This window comes from Miscanthus floridulus, unplaced genomic scaffold (genome assembly GCF_019320115.1).
Source record: "Miscanthus floridulus cultivar M001 unplaced genomic scaffold, ASM1932011v1 os_2353, whole genome shotgun sequence".
In the NCBI taxonomy this organism is placed as follows: domain Eukaryota; kingdom Viridiplantae; phylum Streptophyta; class Magnoliopsida; order Poales; family Poaceae; genus Miscanthus; species Miscanthus floridulus.
This window is the reverse complement of record NW_027098253.1, coordinates 19,621-29,923: the sequence shown is the minus strand read 5'-3', so window position 1 is coordinate 29,923 and position 10,303 is coordinate 19,621.

Genomic DNA, 10,303 nt, shown 5'->3' with positions numbered 1-10,303 from the left:
AGTAAAGCATTTAATTAATAATTGCAAACTGGGAGAGAAAATGCTCGGGGCTTGCCTCTCTCGAAGGAGCTTGGGCGGTGATCGAGGCACTCCGGAAGTTCCTCAACGTCCTCCTTGTCGGCTTCGGGCACTTCCTATGGCTGCACCTTGAGCTACTCCTCGGGCTCCTCGGGTATGACGACTGGGTTCTCGGTTTGCGATCCTGTATGATGCGATGTGCGTAAGTGCTTATACAATCGGTGCATCGGATGAGATGAATACAATGGATATGCTTGAATGCAAGGTAGTTAACATCATCCAAGAACATATACTACAAGCACATGTCATCTACTGCATTCTCTTCTACTACTAATATGCTAAATCAACACGTCTTATTAGATGCTTCAAAGATACAACCAAAGCTTCACTAATTTCTTAATCACACTTAAAGCAATACTTGATTAAACCTATTAATAATAGGTTTGAATAGCAACATCTATTTTTATGCTTAGAAAAATCTTAGAAAATTACTATAGCACAGTACTACTCTAAATAGTCTACTATCAGATTTTCATGGTATTTGAATGAGTGGATTAGCCTACACAAAAATAAACAAGCTATGGCATGATTATAAAACATGAAAATACTTTGTACTATGAAAAGTGTCAAATAATAGAGTTAGCATTTTTCCTATGATCTTCATAGCATACAATCACTGTACAAAAATTATCACATACATGTTTTATACAAAGTTTGTTCTCTAGCAAAAATAACAAAAATCAGCCATTAAAGGTACTTAAACTACACCTCAAAATTTTTCTACAGCACATGCATGACACATATTTTTCCTAGGAAGTACATTACATAAGAAGGTTAAAAATCTTGAAAATCATATTTTTCTGAAGCTTATAGGTTTTTCTACACATTTTTCAAGTTATCAGCAATATACATGATTAAATAAAGTCTTACAAAAAAGTATCCCAAAAATGACATGCAATAATTTTTCCAAGTAGATCTGGTGATAAGGAACCTAGCAAAATTTATTTCAATAGATTTGGAGAAATTTTGAGTGTCCAAACAATTTCCAAATCATTTCTCTTTTTAAATAATAAAGAAAAACTGAAAATAAAACATCCTATTGCTACTGGGCCGGCCCACGGGAATCAGCTGGCCCACGGCCACACTCGGCCTGCATGGCCTGAATGAAGGGAAAGAGCGGTGACCCTGGCAGGGGCTTTGGCCCACAGCCTCGTGGCCCAGCTCAGCCGAGTGCGAGGGCCGTGTTCACGCCGACGTCGAGAGACGGTCCGCGGCGCGTGGCTCGGCCAGCGGGCCGACGGCCATTGGCCCGGCTGGGTCAGGCTAAAAAATGAAAAAAAGCGGGTGGAGCGCCTGAGGTTTGCGAGGAGCTGGGCGAAGTAGGGGGAAGGCCAGCTAGGCAGGTGAGGAGAAGGGGAAGGAAGGGGAGTGTCCAACGGGCGGCCGAGCAAGGGGTCACGGTTGGAGGCCATGCCGACGGCGACGAGGCGCGAACAAAGAAAAATTCGCTAGCCATAGGCTCAACACAATACGGCACAATCGATGAGCATCCAAGGGCCGGAGAGCGAGGGTGGAGCTTAACTGGCGCTTGATTGCCTATGCTGAGGTTGGAAGGAGGGGAGGGCGGGAATTGCCCCGGTGGCCTGCGGTGGCGCTCGTGGCGAGCTGCTGCGCGCGGGAGGAGTGGCGGGCACGGGAGAGCGAGAGAGCGGTCAGGATGGAGTGGAGAGGAGCGCAGCGCAGTCGGCAGGTGTAGGCGGGCGTGTGGGAGCGGGCGTAGGCCGACTTCGATGCGCGGCGGCGTCGATGGCGCATGGCCGCCACACGGCGGGCGTGTTCTGCCGTGGTCGAGACGCGGCGCGGGCGAACGGTGCGGCGCGTGCGGAGGCAGGCCAGACACGTGGGGCTAGGCTGGGCCAAGGCAAGGCGCACGGTGCTGCGGGAGGCTCGCTAGGCTGGCTTCGGCCATGGGCCGAGAAGCGAGGCGGCGGCCCGCGAAATAAGAAAAGCCTTTTTCAATTTATATTTTCAAGAAATCTTTCAAATGCTAGCTTTCAAATATCATTTTGAGCAAGAAAATGACATCTTTTAAAAATGTACCAAAAATAAAAGTTGATTAGAATTTAATTCTCTACAACTTTGCTTTTATGACCAAAGTCCAATTCTATCTAGATTTTGAATTATAAAATCAAAGTCAATTTTAACTCAAAACCCTAATTTTGGAGAATTATTTTTAAAAGCAAAATTTGGCAATAATTCGAATATAAACTTTGCTCCAAAAATTGGACTAAATAATTCTAGATGATTTCCAATGATAGCCAAACATGTTTTACTAGCCTAGCAACCATAATCAGGGCAAAATAACTCTAACAAGTGTATGCAACATTCAGGTTTCACAAACATGTTTCGTATGTTTTAAAGCAGTGTTTCAGTTATTATTTTCATGATTAGGCATGTATGATTAGGATGCTTGATGATGCATAATATGCATGATTTGCAGTGCCTAAATGCTGGCATAACACCGGGGTGTTACAACTTTATCGGAGCATCGTCGGCGGTCTGTGCTACCTAGTCCACACAAGGCCCGACATTGCGTTCGTCGTGGGCTATGTCAGTCGCTTCATGGAGGATCCCCGAGAGGATCACTGGGCTATGATGAAGTGGCTGCTGCACTACATCAAGGGGACTATGGATCAGGTGATCATCTTCCCCAAGACTGGCGGAAGTGGGCTATAGCTCACTGTGTTCAGCATTGCAGATATGGTGGGGGACATCGATGGACGGTGGAGCACCTCTGGTGTGCTTATCTTCCTTGGGTCGGCTCCAATCTCATGGCTATTACTGAAACATAAGGTGGTGGCGCTGTCCATGTGCGAGACAGAGTACATGGCGGTGGCCACAGCGACGTGCCAAGCTATGTGGCTGCACCGGCTACTAGGCGAGCTAACTAGTGTGGAAGTTCACCCACCAGCACTGATGATGAACAACCATCCCGCCATTGCCCTCACAAAGAATTTGGTTCTCCATGACCAGAGCAAGCATATCGATGTCAAGTTCCACTTCCGTAGGGACTATGTCGATGGAGGGCAGATCGTCATCGAGTTCATCAAAATTATTGGCAACTCGCGGACATCCTCACCAAGCTGCTCGGCCATCTTCGATTTATGGAGCTGAAGAAGATGATCAGCATGGTGGAGGTTCTAGGGTTAGTAGTAGGATTAGGAGAAGAATTATAAAGTAATCTGCTGCTCTTCCTTTGTACATACGGTAGGGACAAGCACTGAAAGGGCTCCTCTGCTGCTGCACTGTAGCTACGATAGGGGTAGGCGTCGAAAGGCTCCCCTATCGCACTGTAGCCATAGTAGGAGTAGACGCCAAAGTCAGCTCTGCTGTCACATCTAGTCACTATAGCAGTCTAGCAGCCTGGTATGTCTGTGTACTAGGATTAGATGGGTAGAGTTATATATATATCTTCCCACTGCAACTCAGTGAAAAGAGATAGTTTAGTTTGCCACATCCAGAAGCAGAGCTTTCAGCCAGCGCTGGGCTTGTGCTATGTGTGTGTGTGAGCTGTTCTTAATATCTTCTTCTACGTCTAGCCATAGTGAGTGAGTATGCTATTAAGCTTACTGCTTACCTGTACAGGGTAGCCGAGGGACCAACAATCCCCCCTTGGAAAATAGAACAATTAAAACTTGAGTTTGACTTACCTCCTTCCTTCTGGCGGCAGCGCTGCAATAGGTCCCTATAGCGGCAACAAAAATGGAGCTTGAGGAGATCTGGAGGCTTCAAATGAGCTCTCCTTAGAATCAAGGTATATGAATCAGAGAAGGAGATGGGGAGTGGGATGGGAAAGGGACCTATAGCCCAATATATAGCATTAGTAAGGAGAAGGGTGTTCACTAGAAATTAATTGATGTTAGCTATTTCATATCATATCCGTCACAAGGTTCCATGCATGACATCAGGGAAGGCGTGGGGCCCATTGCAACTCAATTCCTGCTAGTGGTCTTCAGCGGAGTGTGTAGCAAAGGTGAACTTTTTTGGTACATCAAATCTGCTATGTATCTAGATATAACTTATGTCTAGATTCATAGCAAATTCGATGTACCAAAAAGTCAAAGCGACTTATAATTCAAAACGGAGGGAGTACATTTTATCTTTAGGGGCCTAGTAATTACCTAGTGAAAGGATCTAGTTGATGGCTACCGAATCTATCAAAACCAGCCCTGGATTTCCTATAGACGCTACCAAAATTATCCTAGATAGTTGCCACAGCTGGTCTGGCTTTTTTTTGTAGAAAACCTAAACAAAGAGTTAGAATTCCTCATGCTTCTTCTACCCTGAACCAAACTTGGTATGTTGCTTCTTTAGGTGTTCCTTAATAGGTTCATAAAGCCCTTGTAGTTACAAATAAACACAACCAAGTAGACTTAAATGGAAGCTCAAATATGTACCAGTGAACCAACTGACAAGTACTTGTAATGTAGGTACCCTCATCAGCATCCAAACATGACTTCCAAGAAGATTAAACCCCTACTGAAAGGTCTAATGGCTAGAGGGGGTGAATAGCCTATTAAAATTTTCTACAACATCACTTAGCAAACCTGTTAGACAAATATGAGACGAAGCGAGTGTTGCGCTAGCCTACTAAAAATGCAAGCCACCTAACATAATTCTAGTTTTTGTAGTCTCTATCCACACAAAGGCTATGTCACTACACTAAGTTAGTATGCTCTTAAAGGCTAACTAAAGAGCCACACTAACTAAACTAACAAGCTCTCACGACTAGCTACACTAAAGAGCTTGACAACTAGTTTGAGGTAATGTAAAGAGAGAGAGCAAGATGGTTATACCACCGAGTCAAGAAATGAACCAATCCATCACAAGAATGAATACTAATGAAGACCAATCACCTCGGAATCAAATGATGACAATGATTTTTTACCGAGGTTCACTTGCTTGTCGGCAAGCTAGTCCTCGTTGTGGTAATTCACTCACTTAGAGGTTCACGCTCTAATTGGCATCACATGCCAAACCCTCAATAGGGTGCCACACAACCAACACAAGATGAGGATCACACAAGTCACGAGTAATCCACTAGAGTACCTTTTGGCTCTCCGTCGGGAAAAGGTCAAGAACCCCTTATAATCACCACGATCAGAACAGGAGACAAGCACCTTCCTCCACTTGATGATCCTTGCTGCTCTAAGTCGTCTAGGTGGCGGTAACCACCAAGAGTAACAAGCGAATCCCACAGCGAAACACGAACACCAAGTGCCTCAAGATGCAATCACTCAAATAATGCACTTGGATTCTCTCCCAATCTCACAAAGATGATGAATCAATGATGGAGATAAGTGGGAGGGCTTTGGCTAAGCTCACAAGGTTGCTATATCAATGCAAATGGCCAAGAGAGTGAGCTTGGGTCGGCTATGGGGCTTAAATAGAGACCCCCTTGAAATAAAGTCGTTGGCTCTCTGCCCTTAGCTTTTACAAGGCGACCGGACGCATAGGTCATGCTAACCGGACGTAGGCCCTCAGCGTCCGGTTGTGGATATTCGTCCACATGTCCCCTAGATTCAATGTCAGCCGCTTGATCCCAATGGTTGATTCTCAACGCCCTCACGGTTAAGTGATGACCAGACGCGCCGTCCTGAAGACCGAACGCGCCGGTGCCAAGACGACTCATGCGCGCGCACCACTGCCACGCCAAGACCAGACGTGCTGCTCCCCATGGTGAACTGGCATCAGGTCGTTTCTAGTAAGCATCCAGAGAAGAAAAACGATGACCAAATGCGTCCATTCATAGGCGATCGGACTTCGCTCCGAGTCTGGTCCTCTCTAGCTCGCGAAGATGCACACGTCAGCATATGTCATCCCCTGACCGGATGTAAGCCCTACGCGTCCGGTCACTTTTTGCCTCAGTGTTTGGTCTCACACTAAGACCATGCCCTTCACTCCGGTACTGACGGGACACAGGGAGGGTGAGTCTGGTCATCTCAAATGCCGAGTTCGGTTAGCGTTTTTCAGTGAAAAACAACTCCTCCACTTCACCAACTTCTCCACCCTTGCTTAAATGTGCCAACCACCAAGTGTATCATCTTGTGCACATGTGTTAGCATATTTTCACAAACATTTTAAGGGTGTTAGCACTCCACTAGATCCTAAATGCATATGCAATGAGTTAGAGCATCTAGTGGCACTTTGATAATTGCATTTTGATATAAGCTTCACCCCTCTTAATAGTATGGCTATCGATCCTAAATGTGATCACACTTGCTAAGTGTCTCGATCACCAAACCAAAAAGCTCCTATGGAATATCACCTTTGCCTTGAGCTTTTTGTTTTTCTTTTTCTTCTTTTCCAAGTCCAAGCACTTGATCATCACCATGGTAACACCATCATCATGATCTTCATCATTGCTCCACCACTTAGAATAGTGCCACATATCTCATAATCACTTAGATAAACTAGGTTAGCACTTAGGGTTTCATCAATTCACCAAAACCAAACTAGAGCTTTCACCTACCCAACTTATATCAGTCACATAGGGGCTCAAGGGTTAAACACATCGGGTATGCTCTGGCAGGCTAAGGACCTCCCATATGACTGGTTGGAAGACCCTTTGACCAAAAAGTCATTCTCAATCGCAAGATCCGGCCCCTCCACCACTCAGTGCCTCATGGAAGGGTTCGACCGGGTAGCCATACAGTCTAGCACACCTGCTGCTTTCCAAGGCAATGGAAGCACGAGTCAAAGTTGTACATACAGGACAAGGAACAATGTGTGCCATACCTCGAATCGTGACTAACCCTATACAAAATAGGTGACAATGACAACTCTTGTTGGTCCCTGTGGTGGTTCCACTCTGTCACCTCAACGTGGGCGGACCATTGTGGTCGATCCCTCCTTGCATCAATAGATCTAGGGTGATAGGAATGGCCCTGCATATGATGATTATAATATAATGGTGGCTAAAGTGGTGGGTAGTGGTAGAGCCAAACAAGTTAGAGAAGGGGTGGTGGACTGGAGAAGGGATGCTGAATTGATTGGAAACCAGATCAAATTGTAAGTTCTAGACTCGTTTTCCTCTAGAATTGATTTTTTGACATATATGTCTCTTATAGATCTGCTGGCAAGGTTGGTACTACAACCCGGGCAACACCGACCCTTCCTTCTCCCCTAGCGCTGGGTATGGCCAAACAATGTCAGCAGGTCAATTGACATGTGGGACCCAGCACCACTTGTAATCCCTCCCTTCCGGCTATACAAGGTGAGGTAGAGGGCCCTCTGTCTGGCTGAAATATTTGGCATCCCACTCGAACCCTTATACATGTTTCACCTTCTTCCACCTCATGAACCTTATTTCCTCTCTCTAGCTCCCACTCATTTGTAATTACCCCCTATAGACTTTGATCTTCGATGATCAGGAACACAACCAACCCGCAATGGACATAGGGTGCGCTACATAAACCAATTTAGACCTAGGATATCTAAGTGCTAAATTCACTAGCTGGTGACACAAAATTGTGATAGAATGTGAGGCAAACCAAATCAAGAGACACAATGATTTGTTTTCTAAAGTTTAGGTCCTCCACTTGGACCCTATGTGTCCATTGAGGAGCCATTGGGTGCCCCCAAAGGTTAAGCTTGTGTCGGGCCTCTTTTGGCCACTTCCCTCGATTCCACTATTTGATTTTTTTTCTCTTGGCGAGGCAAGATCGCAGCCCTCACATATAGTCACGTGACACTCCACAACCTTAGTTGCTCATTGGCGACGCCTAGTTGTATAAGAGCAAAGCTCCAAGAGTAACAAATGCTTCAAAGATTACTTAATGAAGCAACAAAGTGATAACAAAATATTGGTTTACCTCCCAGTCGAGAGGGGTGGATACTCTCTCAATTCGGATGTGATTCGTCTACCAAGCTAACTTGTATTCCATTCCAGAGGTCGTTCCGTTTTAGCTATTGGAATGGAACATTCCACTACCGGCCCATACTGACGTACCGCTTCAGACTTTATAATAATAATACGTGAATATACTTATACATAAGTGTGCATATACATATATACCGACTTAACTTATGGTGTGATTATCATTTTTACAAAACTAACATATCATTCATCAAGTTCATAAGAGACCTTATTTCAAAGTTCAAACTCCAAAGTTCGTACATGGAAAAATAAAATACATGCAGCCATAGAAAGTATTGACCGATATTGCCCGGTATTGATCAGTATTTGACCCAATACGGGATTGTGGCTCTTCTATACCGGTCTAGGTGCCTATACAAGGCATTCTAGCCATTCCAGCTGGTACCGGAATGGAATTTACAACTATGCTACCAAGGGCCTGTGTGCTTTCTTAAACCCTCCACAGATTTAATGACGGAAGCTCACCATATTCAACCCCAAAGCAGTCAACGTCAAGTAGGTCAAGCCATTCAGGTGAGCAGCCCCCTTTCAACCCTAATATGTGTGGCAATGGTGTTTGATGCCACCCTAGCCGGTGGCCACCCAGATTGGTCATCGGACTAAGCAATGTGGCACTACCACAAACATGATTTTTAGCACACAACCTCTCTAACAGTTGACGTCACATCTATAGACCGCCTTCGTATATGGCCAGATGGCCTCCATACAAAATCCTACCTCTATTAATCATTTGCAAATATAGACATCCTAAGGCAGACGCCTATGTTAATCATTGATTTATAGAGGTGATTGTCTTCGAATATCCGTCTCTATAAATCGATTTTTAGAGACAGACATCTTAATAAGCATGCCTTGAAACCCCCTATTAATAGAGGTGGCCATTACAAGTGTATGTCCCTAAAAATTGATTAACAAAAACGGCCACCTTAAGATACCCGTCTTTAGAAATAGTTGCATAAAAAACATAATTTTTTCTTATGAAGTCGGATGGGAACAACTGTATATTAAAATTATAGCTCTCGACACAATCTACAAGTTTGTAGTTGAAAAGTTTTTATATTTAAAACTATGTAGAGACCCAAAATATTATTTTAAGTTTATGGATTTTGAAATTTAAAATTTAAATCTTTCAAATAACCTCGGATGTTGATATGGCCTACCAAAGTTGTAGTTCTCAATACAATCTACTACCTTGTAGTTGAATTTTTTTTATTCAAAGTTATTTAGAGTCCCAAATATGTGTTTAAATTCTTAGATATTGAAATTCAAAATTATAATTTTTGTACCACCTTGAATGTTTACACGGTTAATGAAGAAGTTGTAGTGGCTGACCAAATCTACAAATTTGTTGTTGATAAGTTTTTAATTTAAAGTTGTTTCAAGTCTCAAATATTTGTTTTAAATTTACATATTTTGATATTCAAATTTTTGAAATTTTCAATAATCTCGGATGTAGACACACCATGTATTAAATAATTAAACCGCAGTGCTAAAAAGATCTAAAACTCGGTGGCTGAAACTTTTTTCATTTGAAATCATTTAGGAGCAATGTAAAACTATAAAATATTGATAAAAAGATAGTTGTTTATATATATATATAATCATAAATCAGTGTGTAGTCCAATGGTAGTGTGCCGCAATCACACCCTATTCTGCATCAAGTTTGTTGGCAGAGGCAAATATATGTTTCTAGTTATATTCGTTGTAGCGCTGCGCCCGTGATTAGATAGGTTGTGCAGTAAGTGCTCGTAGCTTGTTGCTTCATCAAGCAATCCAGTGACCAAAACTCGATTGCCCGTAGTTCTTCACTGGACCCCAGTTTACCTCCCAGTGAGTGTTCAAAGTTTGTAAGGATTGAATGGCCTTAAGGTATGTACAACGCTTGTTTCGGCATCGTCTGCTGTAAAATTTGCAAAAAGAACTTTAACGGATGCGTGAAACCGCAAGGTCATCGCCTCACGAACCCTCCTCGTCTCTCCTATACCTACAAACATCGATCTTCATCACGCCTTATACGAGAACTGTAAACTCGCGCGCGCCCCCACTGATCCGCTACGTGCGTGCGTCGGGGTCCTACGCGCCCCAGCGCGGTCACGGCGCTGCGGCTAGCCATAGTGGCCGGCAATTTCATCTATTTTTTTTCCAACAAGGACCTAATGGCAAGAATAGAAGTATAAAACGAAGTGGAGGGTTGTAGTTGAAAAATGTAATAAAATATAAGAGAAATAAATAGTGAGTTGATCTCAGGATTTACACAAAGTTTAGAGTTCCCAATACAAAGTGGTTTATTAGCTTCTTCTTTTTTTCAAAAAATGCACAAATCGACTAGAACTTTTAAAAATAAAA